This window comes from Macaca fascicularis, chromosome 18 (genome assembly GCF_037993035.2).
Source record: "Macaca fascicularis isolate 582-1 chromosome 18, T2T-MFA8v1.1".
Lineage (NCBI taxonomy): Eukaryota > Metazoa > Chordata > Mammalia > Primates > Cercopithecidae > Macaca > Macaca fascicularis.
Genome location: NC_088392.1, coordinates 4,147,889 through 4,175,685, shown reverse-complemented (window position 1 = coordinate 4,175,685; position 27,797 = coordinate 4,147,889). Strand labels below are relative to the sequence as shown.

The following is a 27,797-nucleotide window of genomic DNA, read 5'->3' as shown; positions in this document are numbered from 1 at the left end:
GGTTCTGAATTTGCCCCATTTCTTCTGAATGCTTCTCTCTTCTCTCGGTCACATCGTTTGAAGGGCCTTCAGTTTGCCCCTTGTATTTAATTCCGGCGGGTCTTACTTGCCCAGTGCTTTCTGTTTTGTTGTGAGGTTATTTTTTTTTCACAGAGAATATGCTGCATTGAACACAGAACAACAAGACTCACTACGATGCTGCAGCCACAATAGCGTGTGATTTCAAGTCTTAAAAACCAGAATCACTTTTTTTCTCTGGACTGGAAGCCTATTTATTTTGGCCGGTAAACGAGGACTTGTCCCCTGCCTGGGGTGGGGGTGCGGGGGAGAAGCTCTGTTCCGCTGGCTGTGGCAGCAGGCGGGCAGGCAGGTTCCAGTTTCAAGTTTGGCCCAGTTCCTCCAAGCTAGCCCTGCATTTGCAAGTCCCCTGACACCCAGCTGTCACCTGTGGAAAACAGAGAACCTGGGGGGATTTGCTGAAGGCAGCTCCTGAGACTTCCCACTCCCCACCCGCCCTCACAGCAGCAGCGGAGCCCGGGGCTGACGGAGTGGGTTTCTCTGGGAAGGACTCTGCCCTTGGATAGATCTGTATCTATGGTAACAGTAAGATGTTTGTGTGAATAACTGCAAAAAAAAAAAAAGTCTTTCAAATCTCTTCTTCTAAACTGTCAAGGCATGTTATTTCCAGCTTCAAATATTATTTTTAATAAATAAATACGTATTTTTCCCATGTAAACACTCAGGCAACTCTCTTTAGGACTTATATGTTCCCAGGGTGCATAATGGGAGGTGTTTCAGTTACACACGAGGGAAACATGCTGTGAGTCAGAGGAAAGAGTAAATGATGTAAGAAAAGTGTTGTGTGTGTGCCTGCGTGTGTGCCTGCGGTGGGGGGGGGGGGGCAATGTGCCTGTGTGGGGGACTCCCTGGAGTGATGGGCGTCAGCATTCTCATGACTGCAGCCTGGGAGTCTGGTTATTCCAAAGGACCTGGCGCTCAACGCCAGCATGACTGAAGCCTTGAAGGCAAGCAGGCACCCTCCGCGGGTGTGGTCTGCTGCCCAGAGGGCCAGGAATGGCATCCTTGCATTCCGATCATGCTGGTTCCCCAGACAAGGGCAGGGGTTCAAATTGGAATTCCTCCATCTGGGAAGAGAGGACTTTTGCGATTGGTGTATTCAGACCAGAGTATACACTCAGCGATATTCAGTCTGGGTGAAGTGGGGGCACTGGAAGGCAGAGGGAGACTGTGTGGTTGGTTCACTTTCTGGGGTGCCACTGAGTCCCCTCTACCCTGCAGATGCCTGCACACGGCTCTCTGAGTTGGACGTCACGGGAGGGAATCCTTTCTCCAGCGAGGCAGGTTCTCAAGACAAGCATATTCTTTCATACTTACACACAGGTCCAATGGAGAAAGGGGTTGGGGCCTCAGGTTAAAATGTGCCGCCGAGTTACACAGAGAGGCAGAGAGTGCCACTGAGCCCTGCCCAAAAGCTCATGACTGAGTGAACGTAGATGATGGTGATGTTTCCTTCCCCTGAAGCCCCACGGAACACATGTCCATTCCAGAGCACAGAGGAGGCGGGGTGGCCAGGGTGCGATGGGGCGGGAGAAGGTGTTGCCTGCAGTGCACTGAGGAAAGGTGGAAGGAGATGGGTCAGATGGCATTGAAGGGGAATTGTGAGAGAGCCGGGAAACGTGACAATGGTATTTACCTGGCCAGGGCACGGGGAGGCCTCTCTCTATCCTGCTGATACTCGTCTGCTCCCTGGACCCATATTCCCTCTTTCCAGCTGCCTTAGTCTATTTTCAATTGCTTGTAACAAAACGCCTGAACCGGATAATTTATAAGAAAGGGAATTTATTTCTTCCAGTTATGGAGGCCTCTGAGAAGTCCAAGCTGGAGGTGTGGCATCTGGTGAGAGCCTTCTTGCTACTGGGGACTCACTACGGAACCCCAAGGCAATGCCGGGCTCCACATGGAGAGGGGGCTGAGCATGTTAACATAGCAACGTGCTAGCTCAAGCCTCTTCCTCCTCTTCTAAAGCCACCTGTTCCCCTCCCATGATAACCCATTAATCCATGAACCCATTAGTCCATGAGTGGATTCATCCATTCATGAGGGTGGAGCCCTCTTAGAGGCCCCACCTCTCAGTGCTGCCACACTGGGGATTAAGTTTTAGAGGAGACATTGAAGCAGAAACGCCTCTCTCCCTGCCTTGCTCCTACCAAACTTGTAAAACATTGCAATCAACTCTGAGAAAAGGAATGGAGGCAGGGGACACTAAGATGGGCACACACACACAGACTGGGTATTGGAGCCCACGGCAGAAGCGCTAGCATCCATCCAGCGCCCGCTGACTGCCGGGACTTGCACTAGGTGCAGCTGTGAAACGGCTCTTCAGGTGAGCAGACCTGTCCCGGTCTGCCGGTGCAGAAGCTAAGACTGAAGGAGGTCGTTTAGTGACACGGCCCGAACAGAAATCCAAATCTGTCCACTAGGCTTTGAGCCTGGAGTTTCTTTCTTCTTTTTTTTTTTGGAGACGGAGTCTTGCTCTGTCTCCCAGGCTGGAGTACAGTGGCCCGATCTTGGCTCACTGCAACTTCTGCCTCCCGGATTCAAGAAATTCTCCTGCCTCAGCCTCCCGAGTGGCTGGGACTACAGGCACCCACCACCATGATCGTCTAATTTTTTTTTTTAATTATTTCTTTTTTTGTATTTTACTAGAGACGGGGTTTCACCATGTTGCCCAGGCTGGTCTCGAACTCCTGACCTCAGGCAGTCCACCCTCCTTGGCCTCCCAAAGTGCTAGGATTACAGGCGTGAGCCACCGCACCCGGCTGAGCCTGCAGTTTCTAAATGAGACGTTTGTCACAGTGGAGGGAGGTAGAGCAAAAAGGTTAGGACTTGAGCCCTGGGCCAGGCGGTCTCGTGCAAGCCCCGCCTCTCCCGTACTAGCAAAGTTGTGAGGACAGCGCCTGCACGCAACACTGGCTCGCTAACTTGTAACTGTTGTTATTACAGAAAGCGTGGAGCCAAACAGATGGCAGAGGCCAAAGGAAGAGCGCGCTAAACCCGAGGTAGATCTGAGTTCGCATCTTGGCGATTGTTTAGCTGGGCCAGGGTAAGTGCCTCACTGTTCCTCATCTGTAAATGAACACTGGTGCTGAGGTTGGGGTGAGCACCTTGCCGGGCCTCAGTTTCTCATCTGTAAAACGGACTCCTGTGCTTGGCTTGTGGCAGGGGCTGGCGAGCAAGGGATGGGTCCTCAGGAGGCTGGGCCATCAAGAGGCTGTGACCGCACCACCTGATGCTAGAGAACGAGAACGGCAGTGTGTGCCCAACCGACAGGAAGGACAGGGGACACTGGAACAGGGGAGGTGACACGGAAGAAATCAGGGGGACCCAAAAGTGGCCATGCCGAGGAGGAGGTCGGAGGGGGCTGGCAGAGAAAAGCCCAGGGCTGTGCACTCGCATCCCTCTGCTGCGGGCCCTTCAGGTACATTCAAATACCGGGCATGAGGCCCGCAGACAAGGCTTTGAAAGGCTATTGTTCTCCCATAAACAGAAGTGAAGGTGCTGGAAGAGGGCATGAGCAGGAAAATTATGGCTGGACTGTGGACATCTATGGAGAAGACAGACATGGGTGTCACTGTTGAGCAAAGGAGAGCCCTGCACACCTGCCCAGGGAGAAAGCACGCTGCCTTGGGCTGCTTCTGGCTGCAGAGCCAGCCTGGCAGATCTTATAGTCCCTCCCCTCCAGACTCAGTAGCAATTATGACGCCTCCATTTTTTTCTTTTTCTTTTCTTTCTTTTTTTTTTTGAGACGGAGTCTCGCTCTGTTGCCCAGGCTGGAGTGCAGTGGCGCGATCTCTGCTCACTGCAAGCTCCGCCTCCCCGGTTCACACCATTCTCCTGCCTCAGCTTCCTGAGTAGCTGGGACTACAGGTGCCCGCCACCACGCCCGGCTAATTTTGTTGTATTTTTAGTAGAGATGGAGCTTCACCGTGTTAGCCAGGATGGTCTCGATCTCCTGACCTTGTGATACGCCTCCCAAGTGCTGGGATTACAGGTGTGAGCCACCGTGCCCGGACCAACGCCTCCATTTTTATAGGCGTCTGAACTCCTTGTTTTCTTTGCTTCCTTTTGCTTTAGAGAAAAATGTAAGGAATTTGAAGACAGCCATCGTCCCTTACCCACCTACACATTCATATACATAGATGCAGAGACAGGCTACGTACCTTTAGATTATAGGAAAAAGTACCTTCTGGGGTGTCTCCTTGCAGCGCTACACGAGAGCGGAGTACGAGTCTGAGGTGGAGGGAGTCATGGCAGGACAAGCGTTTAGAAAATTTCTTCCACTCTTTGACCAAGTATTGGTTGAAAGGAGTGCAGCTGAAACTGAAACCAAAGGAGGCATTATGCTTCCAGAAAAATCTCAAGGAAAAGTATTGCAAGCAACAGTAGTCGCTGTTGGATCGGGTTCTAAAGGGAAGGGTGGAGAGATTCAACCAGTTAGCGTGAAAGTTGGAGATAAAGCTCTTCTCCCAGAATACGGAGGCACCAAAGTAGTTCTAGATGACAAGGATTCTTTCCTATTTAGAGATGGTGACATTCTTGGAGAGTACGTAGACTGAAATAAGTCACTATTGAAATGGCATCAACATGAAGCTGCCCATTCCACTGAAGTTCTGAAATCTTTCATCATGTCAATAATTTGCATATTTCTCTTTTATAATAAACTGATGATAACTAATGACAAAAAAAAGGAAAAAGTACCTTCTAAATTTGCAGCAAGAGGCAGGAGCAATCTTAAAAAGGGGGTTTGAGAAGCCAGCAGCCCACCCTTAGGTGGTCTCGGGATCCCTTCCTGCCACAGTAGAAGCCTGAATTTTCAGATTTTCTCCAAGTGTAAAGATAAAAAAGTAAATGGACCAAAACAGTTTAAAATTAAGTTGATATTATTTAAACACTTCATTATATACTCTGGCTTCTCTTCTGATTGCATAAAAACCAAAGGGAAACTCTCTGCCTTTTAGAAATGAGTTTGTCCAAAGGAATTTCTAGCCTTGAATTTGTACCAAAAAAAAAAAAAAAAAAACCCTAAAAACATATGAGTGATCAGTTGGCCCTGCTGGGGTCTTTCTGGTTGGAAGATGAATAAGGAAAGGCACATCTGACATTTCATTTCACTGACATTTTATTTTGTTCTCAGTCTTTTTTCCTCTGTTTCCTCAAGTACATTTTCTGCTATGATGCTGCAAACGGGCACCAGCGTGAGTCAGACCCATTTAAGACTGTTGAGCCTCACAGGTTTAGCGATTTAATTACGTGTTTTGTGGGATTTGCCAGCAGCGTGCAATCTCCCTGCATGCGTCAGGTCCACACATGGCAGTGTCCCTTGTCTCTCTCTGGGTTTGTTTGGTGGTACATCAGGCCAGTCTCTGGAAGCCTGGAATTAAGGATGCAAGCATGTTCATGCGCGTGGTGTAGGATGGATGGGGAAGGCAATCGCAGGAGACCTTCCGCTCCCTCCTCCACCTGGGGCTGGGCCCTGAAAACGTGAGTGGGATACGGTGAGGGTTTGTTGTGTGTGTTTGTTTTGTGAACATGCTGATTAAGGGTGCTGGCCAATCATACAGAAAGAAACATCTGGCAGGCACTTGGAAATGTGGAATGGGTGTTCAGGGCAAAGGGCCATCCAGTTCACCAAGTCAACAGATGCTGATCTTCACAGCAGTCTCTGCAACAAGATGCTGTTCCAGATGCCAGAGAGATTGCAGGAAGCAAACAAGTGCTTGGGGCTCAGTTTCTAGAGGGGGAGGGACCCCTGCAGAGGGACCAAGGCATCTGTCAGCCATGAGGCGCTAAGAGGTAGGAGGAAGCGCATGCAGAGGGGCAGGGAGTCAGGAAAGGTGGAAGGCAGATGGGAAGAGCACTGGAACAGGGGGAGGGCCCGAGGCTGCTGGGGCGAGAGGGCTTAGAGCAAGGGCACCTGTGCTGCTGCGGTCCCAAGAGCGGTGGTGACCGGTGCACAGTGTCGTGATGATACTAAGAACTGCTGCATTGTAAACTTTAAAGTGGTGAATGTTATGGTATGTGAATTGTATCTCAACACAAAAAAGTGATTCATCACAAAATGGTTGAAAGCAGTTTAAAAATATTGTGATGTAAATTTAAAAATTAAAACCTCTTGATTCCTTCACCAACTACACCCTCCTGCTTTCCAAAGGGAAACCACGTTACCACTGTGCAGAAACCTTCTAGGACCCAGGTATATCTGTGAGTATCTTTTTTTCTTTTTGGCAAAAACAGGATGAAACTTTAAGTGGTGTTTTGCAGCTCGCTTTGTTTATGGGGAGATAAACATTTCCATGTCAATTCAAGTGCCTTTGTTAAAGAAGTGCCTGGTATCCCCTTGTCTGGCAGTCCTCTCACTCACTTCAGCAGTCCTTTATCAATGGACACTTAAATGTTTCCAAAATTTTGTCATTAGACTCTGGACTGAACATGCTCGTGCTGGCATCTCTGTAACCTGATGCAAGCATCTGTGTTGCATGAATTCCTGGAAGTAAAACTGATGGGCCAAAGGACATGTGTGTTTTAGATCTTGATAAATATTGCCAAATGGCTTTCCAAAAACTGTTCCTAATGGACAGGGTCCCAGCGGTCAAGCAGGCGCCGTTTCCTCCTACCCTGCGGGCTAAAGTCTTCCTCCTGTGAAGACGTCTCCAAGACCACTTGATTGGGGGTGATGGAGAAGGCAGGGCGTGGGGAGGGGAGCCTCAGCCCATCATGGCTTGAGCTAGGATGGCTGTATTTTCATTTGGATATAAACTGTGATTCTGATAACAAGGTTTTTGATCAAAGAATCCTGCTTTAAAAAAAAAAAACAGTAAGAAAAATAGGCCTGGCGCAGTGGCTCACCCCTGTAATCCCAGCACTTTGGGAGGCTGAGGAGGGTGGATCACCTGAGGTCAGGAGTTCAAGACCAACCTGGCCAACATGGTGAAACCCCATCTCTACTAAAAATACAAAAATTAGCCCAGTGTGGTGGTGCATGCCTGTAATCCTAGCTATACAGGAGGCTGAGGCAGAAGAATCGCTTGAACCTGGGAGGTGGAACTTGCAGTGAGCTGAGATCGTGCCATTGCACTACAGCCTGGGCGACAGAGCGAGACTCCATCTAAAAAAGAAAAAAAAATTTGAAAGTTCAAATAAGAAGAAGAAGAAGAAAAAAAAAAAAAATAACATGTTTGGAAGCCATTAACAGGTTCTTCTAAAGCCATGTTCCCTCTCCCTTCCAGAGTCCCATTTAACCCTGCTGTGGCCTCCAAATGGCACCCAATGAGCTTCACACCAGCGTTCACACCTGTGTAGCCCCATTTCACACCTAACAGAGAGGACCTGTGTTACCACAGGTAATGCAGAATGATGGTATTAAGGACATTGCAGCTTCCGCCTGGGATCGTCTGATCTCCCATTCTCGAGTAAGATAGCACTGTGTCCTGAGGGCAAAGGGGCAGCCCTTTGAGATCCCAGGTGAGGCGGAGCCGGCCTGGAAGTCACCCTCAGGCCCTCAGCCTGACCCACACCATGCCTGTGGTCTCCTGGGAGACCCTGAGCCAGCACCACCCCACTGAGGTGCTCCTGAATCCCAGCCCACAGAAACTGTGTGAGATAACCTGTGTTGATTGTTGTCTAAGCTGTAAAGGTTGGGTGAGCGTTATGCAACAATGGATAACAGTAGACCTGGACTTGTGTGGTTTGGGGTCCTAGATGCTAAAAATCTGGTTTTATACTTGGATTTAAACCCACCTCTGCCTCTGCCCCGTCGGAGGTACTTGGCATTTCCTCCCGGGTTAGGACATCCAGCCCCAGGCATCTCCTCTCATGACCTCTACCAAAGTGGTGACAGTTCAGATGAAGGTCCTTGGTATGGACAGGAGTTGTGAGGGCGGACAGAGTGACTCGGTGATTGAATACTAAACCCAAATTTAAGATAAACTTGGGTCACTTGGTCCTATAATCTTTGAAAAAGCAATTATGTATAACGGCAGAAGGTTTCAGCTGGATGTCAGATTATACGGATCTGAGAGTCAGTAGGAGGCAAGAAGAGTGGGAACTATTCCTTTCAATGTGATGGTGGGAAGCGAAAACAGAGGGCTCTTTTCTATTGTTTCTTGGTTGGGTTGTCTATTAAGGCATGGAGAGGTGAGCTTGTGTTGTGGGACTAAAAAAAGGGATTCGTAGGAGGAGATTAAAAATGCAATCGAGAGAGGGTTGTGGGTAGAGAGGGGTGCAGAAAGACCGGGGTCAACTTGACTCCTGTGGTTTCCCTGAACTCTGCCTCATTCTGGAGAGAACTGGGGATAACTGGCGTCTCAGTGGGACTGTGGAGTCCACAGGTACGGAACGAGGCGCTTGTCCAGCTGAGGTGGGTCTTCCTGGAGTTGGAAGCATGGATGTGCAGGAACCCCAGGAACCCCTGTCACGAAGGCTGGCAATTCCACCTGAGAGCCAACTCGAGAAGTGGCCATCAGAAACCTGTGATGATGAGCCCGGGGCTCTCCTTTTGCCTGGTGCACCCCAAATGTGGGGACTGTACTTGGCACACACACAATGGGCATTTAATGCACATTGAATAAATGACGTTTGAATGCGGTCTCTCAGAGTTGGTGATTACCGAAGTCAGAATGGAGGGAGGTCAAGGGGCCGTGGCGTGAGGGAGGGAGGAAGGAAGAACCTCGTGGCAATGGCCAAACTGGGAATCCAGAGGTAAACTGATCCAGCATGGGGGAGGGAGGCTTAGGATCTGGAGATGATGTAATAAGAGTAGCAGGGCCTGACAGGGAGGCAGCAGGAATGTGGCTGGAGGAGCCTCCAGGAGCCGTCTGCCAGGGTCGTGAGAATCCATGGGCTGGGGCCAGGGAGAGGAGAGGTCGAGGCTGGGACCACGGTGTCCTCTTCTTAATCAAAAGCTGATGCATTTTGTTTCCTCTTGAAGGCCTCCTTGTTCACAACAGTCAGGGCTTTGTGCTTCTCTCTGAAATAAAACTTTTATCTTAAAAAAAGAAAAGAAAATGTATCCAATATAGTATATCATAATCACAGTATTGGGAACTTTCCCGACTCTGGTGGGAAGGAGGAGGAAGTCGTGGGCTCACTGGGGCACGGGAAAAAATACCAGAGAAGTCCACTCCTAATTTTATTTCTCTCCTCTTCTGCGTTTCTGCTGTAATGGATTGAAAATACACAGGAAATGTAATGCAAAACTTGGCTTTGATTTTTTTTCCCCCCACCTAACCCTGTAAAGGTTTGGAAAGACTTGATTACATGGCAGGGAAAGTAAAAATGCGGATGAAATTCCCTGACGCTCAGGCCACATGACCAGGTGATAAGGCCTTCTGAGGCTACCAGCAGCTGCTGCTGGCTCAGGTGCGGCCTGTGTGGGAGGTCTCGTGTCTCGGTGGTTACAGAGAAGCTGCTTTCCACTGTGTGAACCCGGACTGAATCACAGGCCGCTTGTTGTTCTCCCTCGGCCTTGGAGGGCTTGGGACGTTCCTGTTGCCCAACACCCTGGTGAGCTGAGAACATTCTGTAGATTAATGAGGTTCTCTCCTCCGGCTTAGCAGGTCTGTTCTAGCCATTTGACCAAACGTGCTCTGATATTTTCTACCAGCCTTAGAACGACAGACTGCAGATGTGGGCACATAAATGTCTGGGAGGGGCACACAGATACTGTGGGAGCAGTGGGTCTGGCTTAGCTATTGGGAGATCTCGGTCGTCCACATGGCGCTAGGTAGAAAGAATGCCCTGACGTGAAAGTGACAGGCAACTCGGCAATTTCTTTATGGCCTGAACTTGAGTGCGGCCTGTGCTAGAGAAAATAGACGGTGCTTCTCAAAAACAAAAGCTAGCAGCCTGCGAGGAGCGCTGTGCCTGCGAGTTCCTGGGAACAGGAGGGGGCTGTTCCTCCGCCCCTGGCTCCAGTTTCACCCAAGTCACTTCACAGCAGTTGGAAGGAGGTCACCAATTGTGAGTGTGGGGCGGGGGGCGGGGAGGGAGAGGAAGTGAGATGAAAAGGGAAGGCCCCGTTCAGCTGGGAGAGGAGCTCGCGGGCTTTCCCGCGGGCCGGCCTGAAGTGGAAGGGCCCGGGGCTGCCTGCCACCCTCGGATGCCACGCAGGTGCTGGGAGGGCCCCCCGTCCGTGGGCTCAGGGACGTGTTCGCACCGACAGGCACAGAATGGAAAGCACCTTGGGGAAGAAGCGTGTCTCGCCATCTCAGGAGGCAGGCCGGGCCTGCAGACCGCCAGCCCCTCCCCGGCGCTCACTGCAGCTCCCCGCCGCCCCCCACGTGCTGGGGAGCGGGTCCGGTTCCCCACCAGTTTGCTTCTGGTCTTTGTGTTTGCTCCGGGGCCAGGCGCGCCCTCTGCTGCAGGCCTGGGCTCCTGTTTGGAGTTCTCCTTTCATTTATTGCTAAATTGTCTTGAAAGGCAGTGGCCACACCAACAGAGGTCGTCCGGCCTTCTTCCCACGAAACGAAGCGCCCAAGTGAAAACGCATGTACCCGCGGCAGCTTCTCGGCGGCGGGCTTCCTGGGACGGAAGACACAGGCTCGCCCCAGGGAGACGGAAGCAGGGGATCGGCTGGAACTCAGCTCGCCTCCTCCTTTCTCAGCAGGGCAGAGAATCATGGGCTTGTGCTGACGAAAGCTCCAGAAAATGGACTCATTTAACCTTTCCAAAGATGTTATCCAAGCTGCAAAATCTTGGCAATCTGAAGACCTTTTAAGTCGATATACTAAAGAGCTTTAGTCGGGATTGAATGCAAAATGCCAAAATTTCACTTTTAAAATCGTCGTAACATCTAAATACAACCAAAGCACACTTGTAAACTGATGCCGAACAGGCACTTTGAGAGCCTTCCCTGCACCCCTTCCTCGCCCCCTCCTTTGTGCAAATGCTGTTTGCCCAGAACTTCAGCCACTGAAAATCCTGGGAACTTTCTCTTCCTGGCTGGCAACCTAGCAGTTTGGACTCCCAGAGGAGGTTTTGAAATCACTGAGGGATTTAAGCCTCTCTGTGTCATAGAAAAGCCAACACCCTCCCAGTTGAAGGTGGCCCCAAAGATGCGGGCCCGGGACCCAGGACTTCTGCGGGAGAGTGGAGGCCTGGGTGCCCCCCGCCTTGCCCTGCACATGGTAGGTGCTCAATAATTACATACTAAATATTCACACAAAGCAGTGATCCTGCCGAAGAGATCCACTGCAATGCACCTGGCTTCCTAGAAGCAGTAAATGAAAAGCTTTTCTATTTTTTAAAACAGAGAAGAGATTAATGAAGCCCTGACGTAGAGGCGGAGAGCTCAACAGAATCAAGACGTGCGCAGAAGCAATTTGCTTCTGAAACTCTAAACACGGGTGCTTTAGTACTTCCTGACACTCCTCAGCAGCAAGCAAATAAATATTTACATGTGGAAGGAAACTGTCCTTTGAAATGTAGGTTGTTCTATTCAGAAGAGAAATACGGCAAGGTTCCACTGCTTTAGTGGCAACACGCGTTATTTATGTTTTCCAGTTTGAAAATCATGCGCTTTCTATTAGGACCCTTACGTGGTAAACACCGATTCCCACATGAAGCGAATTAGTCTGGCAACCCTCCCCCACCCCACTCTTGCTGGTTCAGGGACAACAGCATAAGCTCTGACCAATCACCGTTTGTTTTATGCTTTGATTACCTGGTGAGCTAAAAGCAATGATAGTAAAAGCCTGGACCTGCCATGTATTCAGTCTGTATTTGTTACTCTCCCCTTTCTTCCATTTATGAGTTTGTTCCCAAAAGATTTTTTTTTTAAACTTCTGACTCGAGTAACTTTTCCTCTGATCTGATCTGATGTCAAATTAGTGGGTGGCAGGAGAAAGCAGGCCATGTGATATCATCGTTTCCTATTCAAACAGATGGCTTTTTTTTTTTTCAATAAAATACTCTGACTGCAAGGCTATGAGTGTGCAGATAATTGTGCTGCTTACTCCGATTGGAGGTGTCTCCAGGGAGTTTCCACACGCAGGAAGCTTTCCTGTTCTGAGGTTTTGGAAGAACACTTTCAGCAGGATTTCGGGTCACTGAAATGAAAGTGAACTATGCTCTGTACAAATGCATCATGTTTAATTCAAGAGAAATTCATTCATTTCTTTGTTCTATAAATATTTACTGGCAGCCCGTTTTGTATAGGAGGCTGCCACCTCCCAAAAGCCCCCCGCTCCTCGAGTGGGTTAAGCCTGATACCCCTCGTCAACAGATGTGCCCAGAGGCCTGGGGTGCCCAACACAGGCTCGTTCAGGTACGACAAGATAACAGGGCATGCCTGGTCCTAGAGTTCAAGGGCTTGTCTTATTTTACTTTAAAAATCAGACTCTTAACTGCTTGTTTAATCTAGATGTTAACACTCAACCTACAGCTACCTGAAATATGTGAGTGGTGTTTAATAGATGATAAAGATCATATATTGCTCTCATGGAAAGAATGCAGAAATATAGGTGTCCCTTGTAGTCTTTAGTGTGTCCCCATAATCAATGTCCCCAGCTCATTAATGGAAAGGTCCCCTCCTCCTCCTTCCCCATCGCTGCCCTCATTCCTATAATGTAAACAGCCACCAATGGCTCCTATTTCTTTGTTCAAACAAACAATAGCCTTTATAACGAGGAAGAAAATTAGTATCAGGTGAAAGCCTCACTTCAGGGTGCTTACGGCTTTTTCTTTTTTCCAGAATAACAGAGCACGCCAGTGATCATAAGAAGAAAAATTCACACTTAAAGTTTGGAAAGCAACAGGACAAAGGTCTGTCTTCAGTGGTGCGTAGACATGCTCGTGATTGAACTGGAAATAGTTCTCTTTCCTTCTCTCTGCCTTCCTAACTGAAAAGCTGCAGCGTGGGGAGACAGGCTGCTCAGAGGCCTGGAGCCAGAACACGCACCCCGGCTTTGGTAGGGCCGGCTTGCTTGGTTAGAATCGAAGGAAAAGCCTTGTTATTTGGGAAGCTGGGCGTCCTCACCAAATTAGGGGATTTAATTTGCAAATATCCAAGGAGTACTTTGAAATGAAAGACGAACTAAAATCTGCTCCAAGGCCCTTGATTTTTCACCAGTGTAGGAGGATTCTCTTGCTGCTGGACATACGTGAAAAGCACCGTCTGATTTAAACGCAAGAGACAGAGGAGAGATTTTATAAACATTTTCTACCATTCCATGAAATCAATTCCATTCAGGGCTAGAATTCAAGAAATAATCCATGGGCGAGTATGTCCGATGGTAAACCCACACGATTATATTGTTATCCTTTTGTACATTTTTAAATTTTTTTATTATTTGATATTATCACAAAAATCGCTGGAACAGGACCCATGAGCTGTTCCTTCACTGCCTAGTGTTTTCAGAGGCTGAGAGAAGCATTAAGCTCCAATTGAATACATGATTTCCAATGATTCCATTAATTTTTCGGGTTTGTGGTAGGATTTGATTTACTTATTTTGGACTTTAACACACCAATAAAAAATAAATATCAAGAAATAGTAAAATTTGTTGCTTCAAAATAACCCTGAAAATATAGAGATTAGTGAAATTAAGCAAATTCAAATAGAGAAATGATTATCGTTCATTTCCTTAAGGCACAGAAATTAAGACTAGGTTTGAGAACCTTCATTTTTTAAAAACTGGACGATACTAGCTAAGTGAGGACTGGGCGGTCATACTCCACACACGCCCTGTGTGCTTGAAGTGAAGAGAGGACCGCACTGAAATGAGATGAGCTGGAAGGAGGTGCAGCAGTGAAGGAAATCCTTCTGTTGGGAGAATTCATGTTTTAGCATAATCCTTTCAATAGGACCCAGCAGTGATGTGAGGAGCGGCTCTGGGGCTGATTTAGATTCAGACAGTCTATCACAGGCTGTGTGGTTGCATCCCTTTGGGCCAGTCTCATTTTAGGTCCAAATATGCAGGAGTGGGGCTCTGGCTTCCAGATGTTTCAGGCTGCAAAAGGCTGGGGCCACCATCTTTAGAGAAAATCCATTAGTTTGATTTTCTTGGGGACCAGGAAGAAAACCAAGAACACTCAATGGACTGTGGGACTCAAAGAGTCCACAGGAGGCATTTGTAAGGGGCAAACCTGCATGTGCCCAGTAATTTTTGAAGCTCACAGTAGAAGTGGAGAAGCAGTGATGGGCCCCACAGAACCAGGGGCTTGGGAATGATGGAAAAGGAAAAAAATGATTGAAGGACAGCTGGAAGAAAAAGGGAAGCTTCCTTTTAACTGGATGCTGGGTCTCAACCTTGAATAGTTCCAGGCCTTCGGAAGCCTTTTCTCAGGGGGCATGGCCTGGGGACTCCCTGCTTGCGCTGCTGAACTTGCAGGGAAGGAGAAATGGGCAAGGCCAGAGGCGACCATCAGGTGCTCCGTAGGCACAGAGGCAGAACTCAAGGTTTAGCTTTACCTTAAGAGGGTGACTGCAAAGTGTGCTCCCTGGACCAGGGGCATTGGCCTCACCTGGGAGCTTGCTAAAACTCCAAGTTGCTCTCACCCAGACTGAATCCAAAATGCTGGGTACAGCCCAGCAATCTCGGCTTTCACACTTTCTCCAGGTGATTCTGGTGCAAGCTAACCTTTAAAAAGTCCTGGGTACCATTCCCAGAGGCTGTGATTAAGTTGGTCTAGGGCTGTGGCCTAGACCTGGGGGTTTTGGAAGCCCACAGGTGATTCTGATGTGTGGCCATGGTTGGCAGGCTGTTCGTAGTGCTGTCCAGAGGTCCTGCTGTGGGATGGAAAGGGTCTGTATCTGCACTGGCCAATGTGGGGGCCAGCCCTGTGGCTGCTGAGCACTTGGCCCCTGGCTAGTGCGACTGAGAAGCTGAATTTTTCATTTCATTTACTGTTGATTAAGTTTAAATAGCTAAATGTGGCTAGTGGCTGCCTTATTGGATAGCAGAGTTCTAGAGCCACAGATAAATGTAATACTGTCCCATTAGTTGATTTAAAAATCCAATGCCTCTGTAATCCCAGCACTTTAGGAGGCCAAGGTGGACGGATCACAAGGTCAAGAGATCAAGACCATCCTGGCCAACATGGTGAAACCCCTTCTCTACTAAAAATACAAAAGTTAACTGGGCGTGGTGGCAGGCACTTGTACTCGCAGCTACTCGGGAGGCTGAGGCAGGAGAATCACTTGAACCCAGGAGGCGGAGCTTGCAGTGAGCCAAGATCACATCACTGACTCCATCCTGGTGACAGAGGGAGATTTCGTCTAAAAAAAAAAAAAAAAAAAAAAAAAAAAAAAAAAACACCTCACAGAGTTAAATATTTAAGTTGATAAGAAAAATGGTAGTCAAGAGTCTTGGAGGATTATTTTAAAATCCACTTTTGGTGATAAATAGATAAAAACAGTGTAGTAGAGCCCAGAAGTTCCTTCTGATTTCTAGCTGTTGGAGCTGACTTCCTCAATTTTACTTGCAGGAGAACTGCTTCCTAAAGGGCACCTTACCCAGCCATTCCTGCATGCAAGTGTGTATGAGAATTGGAGGGGGCATTAGATGAAAATCCAATTCCTGGTCTCTATCCCAGATGTTCCTATCCAATAGGTCTGGGTTGGGGCCTTGGAAACTGCATTTTTGGCAAACCCCCTATTGATTTGGACGCACAAGTTTCAAGGAACAGGCGCTAAGGATCACTGATTTAGAATCTGTCCATCCAGGAAAGCCAGAGTCACCACACTTGAGTACAGTGGGTTTTGATGTAGGAAAGGTCTTTATAATTCTTTCATGAATTCACCAAACTTTAAAAGCCATACTATTTTCAAGACTGTGCTAAGCTGGGGGAGAAATTGGTGAACAGAATTCAGTGCCTCCCTTTAACTAATAACAAATACACTTCCTGTTGCTGTGTAATTAATATTCGCAGCTGCTGAAGGTGCTGCAATTCACCGGGTGATTGCTGAAAACTCCAATCAGTGCCTGACTTATGTTCCTTTCCACACTGCACAGGAAGGGCCTTTTTGGGTAGTGGCTACAGCTGTTAACTGTTTGTGGGCTCAGCCTTCACATGCTATGTTACAGAAAGCCTTTACCCTAATCCTAAATGCTGCTTCTTTTATTAATGTATTATTCAAACTGAAATACTTTTGAAAGTAAATGGGGACAAAATTAAAAATTCTTTCAGGACAGCAAGATTGTCTGGGACACACTGGGAGGTACTGTCACCCTAATTAGGCACCATTATTACTGGGGGAATGAGAATTATGAGGTCACACAGCTAGGAAGGGGCCGAGGCCCCTGCATAGGTCTGTCTGATTCTATCCTGGGTTGAATTCTGTGCCCCAAAATTCATGTCTACCCAGAACCTCATAATTTGACCTTATTTCGAAATACGGTCTTTGAAGATGTAATTAATTAAGATGAGGTCATATTGTCAACTGCCTGGCTAAGTATTGAAGGTGTGTCCCAACCTGCACAGGGTCCATTGGCAAAACCTGGAAGACTTACCGGTTCCATGTAGTTAAGGAAATCTCTAATTATTAGCTGACTTCTAAGCTAACTAAGGACAGACTTCAGTGGCTATACATGACAAAGAATAGAGACTTTACAGAATTAGTTCAGAAAAGGCACTAAAGAAACAGTTAGCTATACCTATAACAAACAACAACAAATCCTCAAGAAGGGAAAAATATTTCCAAAATTGTCACATTATATTATTTAAAATACCTAGTTTTAAATACAAAATTATGAAACATGCAAAGATACAAGAAAATATTACTCATTCATGGGATAGGAACTGTCTCTGAGGAAGCTTAGACATTGGGATTACTCAACAAAAACTTTGAATCAGCTGTTTTAAATATATTCAAAGAACTAAAGAAAACCATGTCTAAAGGTCCAAGGAAGGGATGATAATGCTGTTTCAAGAAACAGAGAATATTAAAAATGACATTTAAATTATAAAGAATCAAATAGAAATTCTGGAGTTAAAAAGTACAATAATGGAAATACAAAATTTGCCAAAAGAAAGTCTTAACAGCATACTTGAGCAAGAAAAGCAGATTTGAAGATAAGTCAATGGAGGTTACATAACCAGAAGAAAAGAAATTAAAGAATAAAGAAAAGACATGAAGCCTCAGAGACCTGTGTGACATTAACCATAACAATATATGCATAATGGGAATCCAAGAAAGAGGAGACAGAAAGAGGCAGAAAGAATATTGGAATAAATAATGACCAAAATCTTCCTAAACCTGTTGAAAGACATAAATCTACACATCCAAGAAGTTTGATAAACTCCAAGTAGAATAAACTCAAAGAGATCTGCATCAAGACACATCATAATTAAACTTTCAAAAGATAAAGACAAAGAGAGAATCTGGAAAGCAGCAAGAGAGAAGCAACTCCTCATGTATAAGCAATTCTCAATAAGATTTACAGCTCATTTCTCATAAGAAGGGAAGCCTTCAGGATAAGATGAAGATATCCTAGACAATAAATTGAATCCACACAAAGAATAAAAGAACACTGATAAAGGTACCTACAAAAGTAAACATATAGGACAGTTATTAATGTAATTTTTGTTTGTAACTTCTCTTTTTTCTTTATTTTGTATTTCAATATATTTTTGGGGAACAGGTGGTGTTTGGTTACATGAATAAGTTAATCAGTGGTGATTTCTGATATTTTCATGCATCCATCACCCAAGCAGCATACACTGTACCCAATGTGTAGTGTTTTGCCCATCACCCCCTCCCACCCTTTCCCCTGAGTCCCCAAAGTCCATTGTATTATTCTTTTTTTTTTTTTTTTTTTTTTTTTGGTACTTTAAATTGTGGGATACATGTGCAGAACGTGCAGGTTTGTTACATAGGTATACATGTGCCATGGTGGTTTGCTGCACCCACCAACCCGTTATCTAGGTTTTAGGCTCCACATGCATTAGGTATTTCTCCTAAAGTTGTCCCTCCCCTAGCCCCCACCCCCTGACAGGCCCTAGTGTGTGATGTTCCCCTCCCTGTATCCATGTGTCCTCATTATTCAGCTCCCACTTATAAGTGAGAACATGCAGTGTTTGGTTTTCTGTTCTTGTGTTAGTTCGCTGGGAATGATGGTTTCCAGCTTCATCCGTGTCCCTGCAAAGGACATGAATTCATTCTTTTTTTTATGGCTGCATAGTATCCCATGGTGTATATGTGCCATTGTATTATTCTTATGCCTTTGCATCCTCATAGCTTAGCTCCCACTTATGAGTGAGAACATACCATGTTTGGTTTTCCATTTCTGAGATACTTCACTTAGAATAATGGTCTCCAATTCTATCCAAGTTGCTGTGAATGCCATTATTTAATTCCTTTTTATGGCTGAGTAGTATTCCATGGGGGTGTGTGTGTGTATGTGTGTGTGTGTGTGTGTGTATCCATAAGAATATGGAACCAGTCCACATGTCCATCAATCAACAAATGGATGAGGATAATGCCTTCCAGCTCCATCCATGTCCGTGCAAAGGACGTTATCTCATTCCTTTTTATGGTTGCTTAGTATTCCATGGTGTATATGTACCATGTTTCCTTTATCCAGTCTATTATTAATGGACATTTGGATAGACTCCATGTATAAAAGACACTTTTAATTCAAAGACGTAAGTAGGTTGAAAGTCAAAGAATAGGCCGGGCGCGGTGGCTCAAGCCTGTAATCCCAGCACTTTGGGAGGCCGAGACGGGCGGATCACGAGGTCAGGAGATCGAGACCATCCTGGCTAACACGGTGAAACCCCGTCTCTACTAAAAAAACAAAAAAAGTACAAAAAACTAGCCGGGCGAGGTGGCGGGCGCCTGTAGTCCCAGCTACTCGGGAGGCTGAGGCAGGAGAATGGCATAAACCCGGGAGGCGGAGCTTGCAGTGAGCCGAGATCGCGCCACTGCACTCCAGCCTGGGTGACAGAGCCAGACTCCGTCTCAAAAAAAAAAAAAAAGAAAAAAAAAAAAAAAAAAAAAAAAGAAAGTCAAAGAATGGAAAAAAATATTCCTTGCAAACAGTAACCAAAAGAGAACTGGAGAGCTATACTAACACTCGGCAAAAAAGACTTTATGACAAGAATTGTTATAAGAAATAAAAAGGGTCACTCCATTAAGAAGATATGACAATTAGGAACATATATGCACCTACAAACAGAGCTTCCAAAATATGTAAAGTTATGAGATAATTGAAAAGAGAGAGTTCAACAATAATATTTATTTGAAGATTTTAATATACTCCTTTCAATAATGGATAGAACAACTAAACAGAAGATCATCAAGGAAACAGAAGACTTGAAAAAATTACAAACCTACTAGACTTAATAGACATTTATAGGACACTCCACCTAACGACAGCAGAATGCTCATTCTTCTCAATTACACATGGAACATTCTCCAGGATAGACCATATGTTATGACATAAGTCTCTATAAACTCACATCATACAATCTTCTCCAACCCAATGGAATAAAACTAGAAATCAATAATAGAAGAAAAACTGGAAAATTCACAATATATGGAAATTAAACAACACACCTAAACAATCAATGGATCAAAGAAATCCCAAAGGAAATTACAGAATATTTGGAGATGTATGAAAGCAAAAACACAAAATACCAAAACCATGGGAAGCAGTACTTAGAGAAAAATTTATAGTTGTAAAGTTCTGCTTTTGAAAAGAATAAATATCTCAAATCAATAACCTAGCTTTATACGTTAAGGAACTAGAAAAAGAAGAGCAGGCAGGGCATGGTGGCTCAGGCCTGTAATCCCAGCACTTTGGGAGGGTGAGGCAGGCAGATCACAAGGAGGTGGAGGTTGCAGTGAGCCGAGATGGCGCCATGGCACTCCAGCCTAGGCGACAGAGCTGAGACTCTGTCTCAAAAAACAAACAAAAAGGCCAGTCGCGGTGGCTCACGCCTGTAATCCCAGCACTTTGGGAGGCCGAGGTGTGTGGATCACGAGGTCAAGAGATCGAGACCGTCCTGGCTAACATGGTGAAACCCCATCTCTACTAAAAAACAGACAAAAAAAATACCTGGGCATGGTGTTGGGCGCCTGTGGTCCCAGCTACTGGGAAGGCTGAGACGGGAGAATGGCGTGAACCCGGGAGGCAGAGCTTGCAGTGAGCTGAGATCACGCCACTACACTCCAGCCTGGGTGATAAGAGCAAGACTCCGTCTCAAATAAATAAATAAAAATAAAAATAAAGGAAAAGAAGAGCAAACTGAAACCCAAAACGAGCAAAAGGAAGTAAATAATAAAGATTAGACTAGTGATAACAAAATAGACAGTAGAAAAACAATAGAGAAACGAAGTGAAACCAAAAATTGGCTCTTTGAAAAAAAAATCTACAAAATTGACAAACCTTTAGCTAGTCTGACTAAGAAAACAATGAGAAGATTCAAATAACTAAAATTAGGAATGGAAGCAGGGACACTGCTACCAACTTCATAGAAAAAAAAAAAGAATAAGACTATAATAATTGTATGCTACTAGGATTTGGATATGGTTTGTTCTTACCAAAACTTACGATGAAATTTCATTCCCAATATGGCAGTGTTGAGAGCTGAGGTCTAGTGAAAAATGTCTGAGTCATGGGGGTGGGTCCCTCATTAACACATTAATACCGTCTTGTGGGAGTAAGTTCTCACTCTCATGGGACACTGTGAGTCCTGATTTCAGCAGCAGCTGTTCCAGATGTGCTCTCCTTATTAACATGCAGCTATTATTCTGGATGTTTCTGTATGGATAGTTTTAGATAAGATTAGCATTTAAATTGGTGGACTTTCAGGAAAGCAAATTGCCTTCTGTAATGTGGGTGGATCTCATCTAATCAGTTGAAGGACTGAATAAAACAGCCTAACCTGTCCAGAGCAAAAAGGAACTCTGTGGTAGACAGTCTTCAGACTTGAACTGCAGTCTTGGCTCTTCCTTAGCTCTCCAGCCCGCCAGTCCACCTGCAGATTTTGGACTAGCCAACCTCCACAACTGCATGAGCCAATTCCTTAAAATAAGTCTCTTTATGGATACACTACATATACACATCCTACTATTTCTCTTTCTCTGGAGAACTCTGACTAACACCATCTTCTACAGACAGGACCAACAAGCTCTCAGATTTACGAAGAATTAATATTTGGGAAGCCCTCGTGTATATAGACTTCAGACCATTTGAGGTGTTGACTGAAAGCAAAATAAACATAATAATAAAAAGAAGTCTTAAATATTAGCTTTGGCCTCATGAACAGCTGCAGAAATCCAGACTGTATCCTCTCCTAATACTTCCTTCCTGCTGTGTCATGTATATATTTATGAGTTAATTAATTTTCCTTTGACTCCTCTCTCTTCTCTCTCACTATTATATATACGGTTTGTTTACAGTTAACGATAATTTAGTTCATAGGTTTCAGAATAACACAACTACAGTGCAAGTGGAACTTGAGAATGAATGAACATCCGGGATTGAGGATGGATGCAGTCAGTAACTATTGTCACCCACTGGTGAGGGAGTGAGTACATTTTTTTGTTTGAAATAAGGAGAATGGCATTGTCTCAAACAGATCCAGTTTGTTACTGTTGTTATGGGTGGAAATGAATGTCAGGAAAGAAAATTATATATGTAAATCTAGAGAGTCAGATGAATAGATTTCAAAGGGTGTTTGTCATTCCTTTGTATTCTGGCAGACTCCCCAGGGTGTGTATCAGTGGACGGAGTGCTGGGTCTTCCCCTACCAAAGCTGAAATGCAAGTAAATCCTCGCTCTCCCTGCTCCTTGGTGGTCTGAACTCAGGAGCCAGACCTGTCCTTACCCTACAGGATGCTCCCACATGGATCTTTGACTCATCCACAGCAAAGTGATTCTTTGAATCCATTTATAGTGACTGTATTGTCCAATACTAGAACCCTGGCCAAACTTTTCGTGCAAAGACAGAGCTGTGCTGCTTCCTGCTTCTTGACCTTCCAGAATTTCTGGAGTTCTTAGCAGCCTTCTGAGTTCTTAGTGCTGTGACCCTCGTCCCATTCAGTGTCCTACCAAGGAATGTTTTGTACTTAAGATGGTCAGAGGCAGTTGTTTTGGTTGCAACAAGAACCCTGACCAGTACAATGGTTTTGCACCACAGATTCAAGACCCAAGGCAGGAAGTACCAATGCTCTGGTGCATGGGCTGAGACCATGAGAGGAAGCTGCAGAGCAAAGGCCCATGTGCTTTCTGTGGCTAATCCAGTGTCCTACCTCCTAAGACACAACAAAAAGAAGTTTGGTGTTGGCCTATTGTATCAGGAGCAAAGAAGGAGGTTAAAATGTTTTTCTAGGATGTTCTCTGTAAAACCTTCCTGATGCAAAACACTTCTTTCTAAAGAGTTGGGATAGGCTGTTTAACCCCTAGCATCCCAGATTCTTCCGTAGACAAAGACTGTGTCCTGTGGTTCTGTTGCTGTGGGTACCTACTCCAGGCCTTACCCCTGGATGGTAAAAAGCTGTCAGGTGTTGATAGAAGAATTAGCACATAATAAAGTGCCCGCCCCCCAAGTAGTATTGGAAGAGTTTAAAGAGAATGGTAATAATAAGAGCACCTTGGAAGAAAAAATCAAATAAGCATCTGCCATTGCATTCTATGCTGAAATTATATCAAATTTTATTTTTAACACAAACCTTTATGCTCGTTTAGGACTAAAAGACACACAGTGCCAACGGGTACTAACCTAGTTCAGGAATTTTACCTGCTCACCAGAATGTCTAAAACGTATTGTCCCACAAGTAAAGATTTTGCCTTATTGTGTTTGTTTGTTTGTTTGTTTGTTTTGAGACGGAGTCCGGCTCTGTCGCCCAGGCTGGAGTGCAGTGGCCGGATCTCGGCTCACTGCAAGCTCCGCCTCCCGGGTTCACGCCATTCTCCTGCTTCCGCCTCGGGAGTAGCTGGGATTACAGGCGCCCACCACGCCCGGCTAGTTTTTTGTAGAGATGGGGTTTCACCGTGTTAGCCAGGATGGTCTCGATCTCCTGACCTCGTGATCCGCCTGTCTCAGCCTCCCAAAGTGCTGGGATTACAGGCTTGAGCCACCGCGCCCGGCTGCCCTATTGTTTTAAAACACCATTCATTCCCATGATAGAAAACAGTGCAAAGCATAGGATGTGTTTGGTGGAGATAAAAAATCCTTGAATGAATTTAGATGGTGATAGTGATGATAATGATGATGGATGTATTAAAGACTCTAGCCGGGAGCGGTGGCTCACACCTGTAATCCCAGCACTTTGGGAGGCCAAAGTGGGCAGATCACCTGAGGTCAGGAGTTCCACACCAGCCTGGCCAACATGGCGAAACCCCCCCTCTACTAAAAATACAAAAATTAGCTGGGTGTAGTGGCCGGCACCTGTAATCCCAGCTACTTGGGAGGCTGAGGCAGGATAATTGCTTCTTTTCTTTGAAACAGGGTCTTGCTCTGTTGCCCAGGCTGGAGTGCAGTGGTACAAACACGGCTCACTGCAGTCTCAACCTCCCGGGCTCAAGCAGTCCTCCCACCTCAGCCTCCCTAGTAGCTGGGATTATAGGTGCACATCACCACATGTGGCAAATTTTTTTTTCATTTTTTTGTATAGATGAAGTCTTGCCATGTTACCCAGGCTAAGGTTCTTATATATTAAGTGACTTTGATTGTAGATAATAGATTTAGAACCAAAATATGGATCTCTTGCCTCTCTAGTCAGTGCTTCTTGTACTGGAATGGATCTCTAGACTTGGTGTAATACCTCCTCTCAGTAGTGTGTATCGAAGGAGAAGAGAGGGCAGAGTAGGGGTAGTAGGGTGGGCTGGCCATTTTCTTGTGAGTTGAAAGGCTTAGACTCAGACCCTGTTGGCACTAAGTCTCTTGTGATTTTTAAATAAGTGTCCCGCTGCCTCAGTTCCTTTCTGTAAATCAGAGCAGAAGGGAAATTGTAGGATACTCTCCTAATATGATCTCGTGTTCTAGGAAAGTTGTATGAAGGAGGAGGTGAAAGTAGATCATCTATTTTATTTCGTATGATTTTACCAACACATCTGTTGAAATTTTTTTAAAACGTCATCACTCTGGTTCACATTTGCTTTTTTACGACACATATTTGAGAATTCAGCCACTGGGCTTATTTATACTCATTATTATTCTAGGATAATCTTTGGGGTTTGAAATCACTTATAATCCCATAACACAAAACTGTGGCGAACATGTCCTCTGACCCACACGAATTATTTTCTATAAAAATGGAAGTCATGGATAGCCCTAATTAAATCCCTGCTTAGCAGGTGCAAGTGCTCAGGACAGCTCTCTACATGATCCATAGAAACAAATCAAGGTTTGTAGTTGGAGAACCACTAAAAGCAAGCCAATGAGCATTCCTGTGGCTTGTAAACACAAAAGAAAATATTAAAAAGCACACATGAGATACAAAGTATACTATTACAAGCAGGCCCGAGTCAGCCACTCAGCACAGGCCTTAGAGCTGTGTCAGTATTGCTGAAGACCCTAAGGACTGGGCCTTCCTGACACCATTTCTTCTCCTTCCTCCCAGAGCCACCATCGTCTAATGTTGTGTTCATAATTGACTTAATTTCCTTCCTCATTTTCCTATGTAACTATGTATCCTTAAAGCATATGTTGCTAAATCTTGCATATATTTGAAGTTTCTATTTAAGATAAGTGGCATTATATTGTAGATAATCCAGTTTTGGGATCAAGTTTATATTTGGGAAGTCATCCATGGGTGTTGACATTTTCAGCTGAATGTCATTCATTTTCACTATCCTATAGAATTCCATTACATGAAGATCCCATGATGTATTTACTCATAGGAGGATTTTTTTCTTTTAATTACACAATTATATTATCTTAATATTATACACACATAACAGTTATCATACACTATTACCCAAAGTTGTCAACATTCTGTGAATATAGGCTCCAATACATAGAAGATTGAGCTGTGAACTCGTTAATTTTCTATATAGTTTCTTTGGAAACCAAAGATTTCAAAGCCAGAGTTTTTGCCAATCTCCTCTTTCTGCTTCATTAGGCCTGCCTTTCACGGTAACCTGTTCCTCAAATAATATTCCTCCCAACTGTGACACCAACTAGATGTCAAAGCCTCAGTGATATCCGTTGATGTCAAAACATCAATTTATGTCAAATATAATTTAACCTAAAGCCAAGTTTCCTTTATTGGAATGATAATGTCATTTATCAAATGTCTTCTCTTTCACTTTCCCTGATTTTAGTTATTAAAACAACACCCCACTTCAATGTGTTCATTTGTAAAATAGCAATGCCATTACTAACTTGTGTCTGTTACAGGGAGTATCCTATGAAGATGGTCTCAAAGCACTTTGAGATGAACAGAATGTTCTATAAATGGGAATTGAAAATAATCAAGACATTCATGGATCCAAACAGGCCACAGAAATACCATAGCAACAAATGAACAATAATTGCTGCATTATGGGCTCTTTCCCCAGCTGCACTCATGCAATCAAAGCTCTGCTGCGTCTTCAGAAGGAGCCCAGGTCAGGTCTGGCTGCCATCACCCATGAGGAAGACGTGCGGAGCCAGACAGATGCCTGGAGGAAAGGTGGGTGTGTGCTGTCCTGCCCCATCCTCTCTGTTTCCCTCCCACGTGTTTGCACAGACGTCCTCAGCATGGAACCAGGGCCCTTGACAGAGACATTGTCATTCCGGACACCCCACACCCAAGCCAGTTCATCCAAGTCACCCGATAATGATGTGCTCTGAGGAAACTACCTGTTGCAGCAAACTCCTTACCTTACTGGACGTGTCGCGATAGCCAGCGCAGGATGAGGCCGTGGGAGGATCTTAATGACACAGTCCACCCTGCAAACCAAGGTCAACAAGGCGGCAGGTATGGCCACGGCCCCTCACCGTGGACTCTGTACGAGCCAATACACGGTGTGCTGTTCCCCAGTTATTTCTGAATACAGCCACAGGGAGATGTGAACCAGCCCCACTTCCCTAGGGCACACAGAGGCTAGAAAGGATCCACAGGACCTGTTCAACTTGCCAATGATCCCAAACTCCTGATCCAGGCAGATCACTAAGACAGAGAAATACTCCCTTTTCTAGGAATGTCTTCTGGCCTCACCCTGCTCAATGATGTGTCCACTAGCTCGACACACCCCGGTTAGTGGGGGCATCTTCTCCAGCGGTGGGGGGGACTGCAGTGGGGGCAGCTGCGGAGATGGCAGAATCTTTCCTGCGGGATTCTGGAATGTCGTATCCCCTCTGGAAGAGACACAAGGAGTGAGGGCGACACTGGGAAGGGTGTGGGAGGGAGAGCCTTCCTTACTGCCTGGCGTCCCTCAGGGGCCAGTGACCAACCTTATTAGCCACCTCTGTGCATTCAACCGCTTCCTCTCTCCTGAGGCAGCCAGAGCCTGAATATCTCAGCAAGGCATTAAGAAAGGCTTTAATAATTGATTTAATTAAAGTCTAAAAATTATAGAACCAGCTCCTATGCGTTGAGTGATTTCAGAGCTCTCCTTTTCTTTGCCATCTTCGAAGGGTAATCTGGATGCTGGAGGGTTGCTCTCTGGCTTGACAAACTCAGTTTGTTTCCATAGTTACAAAACACTTGTGCTCTTCCCGACCCACAATCCATCAGGAGGGGTACACTGGCTGCCTGGTAACTACGAGATCATTTCCTGAATTGGCAGACCTCTTTAACACTGTCTAAACATTAGAAAGGTGGGTGACCACACCTGTTTTGTGCACTCCCTGACAATCTCATTTTGATTTAAGTATTTTGTAGGAAGCAAAGTAAAGACGATTTGCACTACAAATTACAAATATTTATATCTAATCCCCCAATAAATGGGAATTTCAAGGGAAAAGGCGGGAACTTGAAAGAGCGCGAGCAGTCGCTGCCGTGCCCCAAGGAGTTTGCTCTCGCCCGGGCTGACTCCATGAGTCCAGCTCTCTCCTTGGAGAAAGGAAGCTGTCGGGGAAGCCAAATGCCACGGTAGTCAAGGGCCAGGCAGCAGATCTGAGAGACCTGGACATACATCTTTTTCTTTTTTCTTTTTTTTAGACAAAGTCTCGCTCTTGTCACCCAGGCTAGAGTGCAGTGGCGTGATCTCGGCTCACTCACAGCCTCTACCTCCTGAGTTCAAGCTATTTTCCTGCCTCAGTCTCCTGAGTAGCTGGGATTACAGGCATGTGTGCCACCACGCCCGGCTAATTTTTGTACTTTTTGTAGAGACGGAGTTTGCCATGTTGGCCAGGCTGGTCTGGAACTCCTGACCTCAAATGATCCGCCCACCTGGGCCTCCCAAAGTGCTGGGATTACAGGTGTGAGCCACAGCGCCTGGCCACGTAAATCTTTTTCTCACTACATATGGATAATTTATTCTCTCTTAACTGTATTAATAGTTCCCTTATCTTTGAAAGAAGTAACTCATGGCTTTGTTGAGAGGATTAAATAAGTGAAGGATTTAGTACAAGTATGTATTTTACACTCTATAAGTGATCATTGCTATTTTGCCCTATTGTTTCAAAACACCATTCCCGTGGTACAAAACAGTGCGAAGTATAGGACATGTTCAGTGGAGATAAAGAATCCTTGAATGAATTTAGATGGTGGTGATGATGATAATGACGATGGATGTATTAAAGAGTAGCCAGGCACGGTGGCTCACACCTATAATCCCAGCACTTTGGGAGGCCAGGGTGGGTGGATCACTGAAGTCAGGAGTTCCAGACCAGCCTAGCCA

General features: G+C 45.6%; 1 long non-coding RNA gene and 1 pseudogene across 1 annotated transcript; both read left to right on the top strand.

Moving 5' to 3' along the window:
- The first annotated feature begins 4,294 nt into the window (after positions 1 to 4,294).
- Positions 4,295 to 4,937, top strand: LOC102122484 (10 kDa heat shock protein, mitochondrial pseudogene; annotated as a pseudogene).
- Positions 4,938 to 9,425: 4,488 nt separating this feature from the next.
- LOC102122851 (uncharacterized) lies at positions 9,426 to 13,558 on the top strand. The gene is made up of 2 exons (XR_010582763.2): positions 9,426 to 9,582; positions 12,770 to 13,558. It is a non-coding gene; the product is annotated as an uncharacterized lncRNA (long non-coding RNA).
- Positions 13,559 to 27,797: the final 14,239 nt, after the last annotated feature.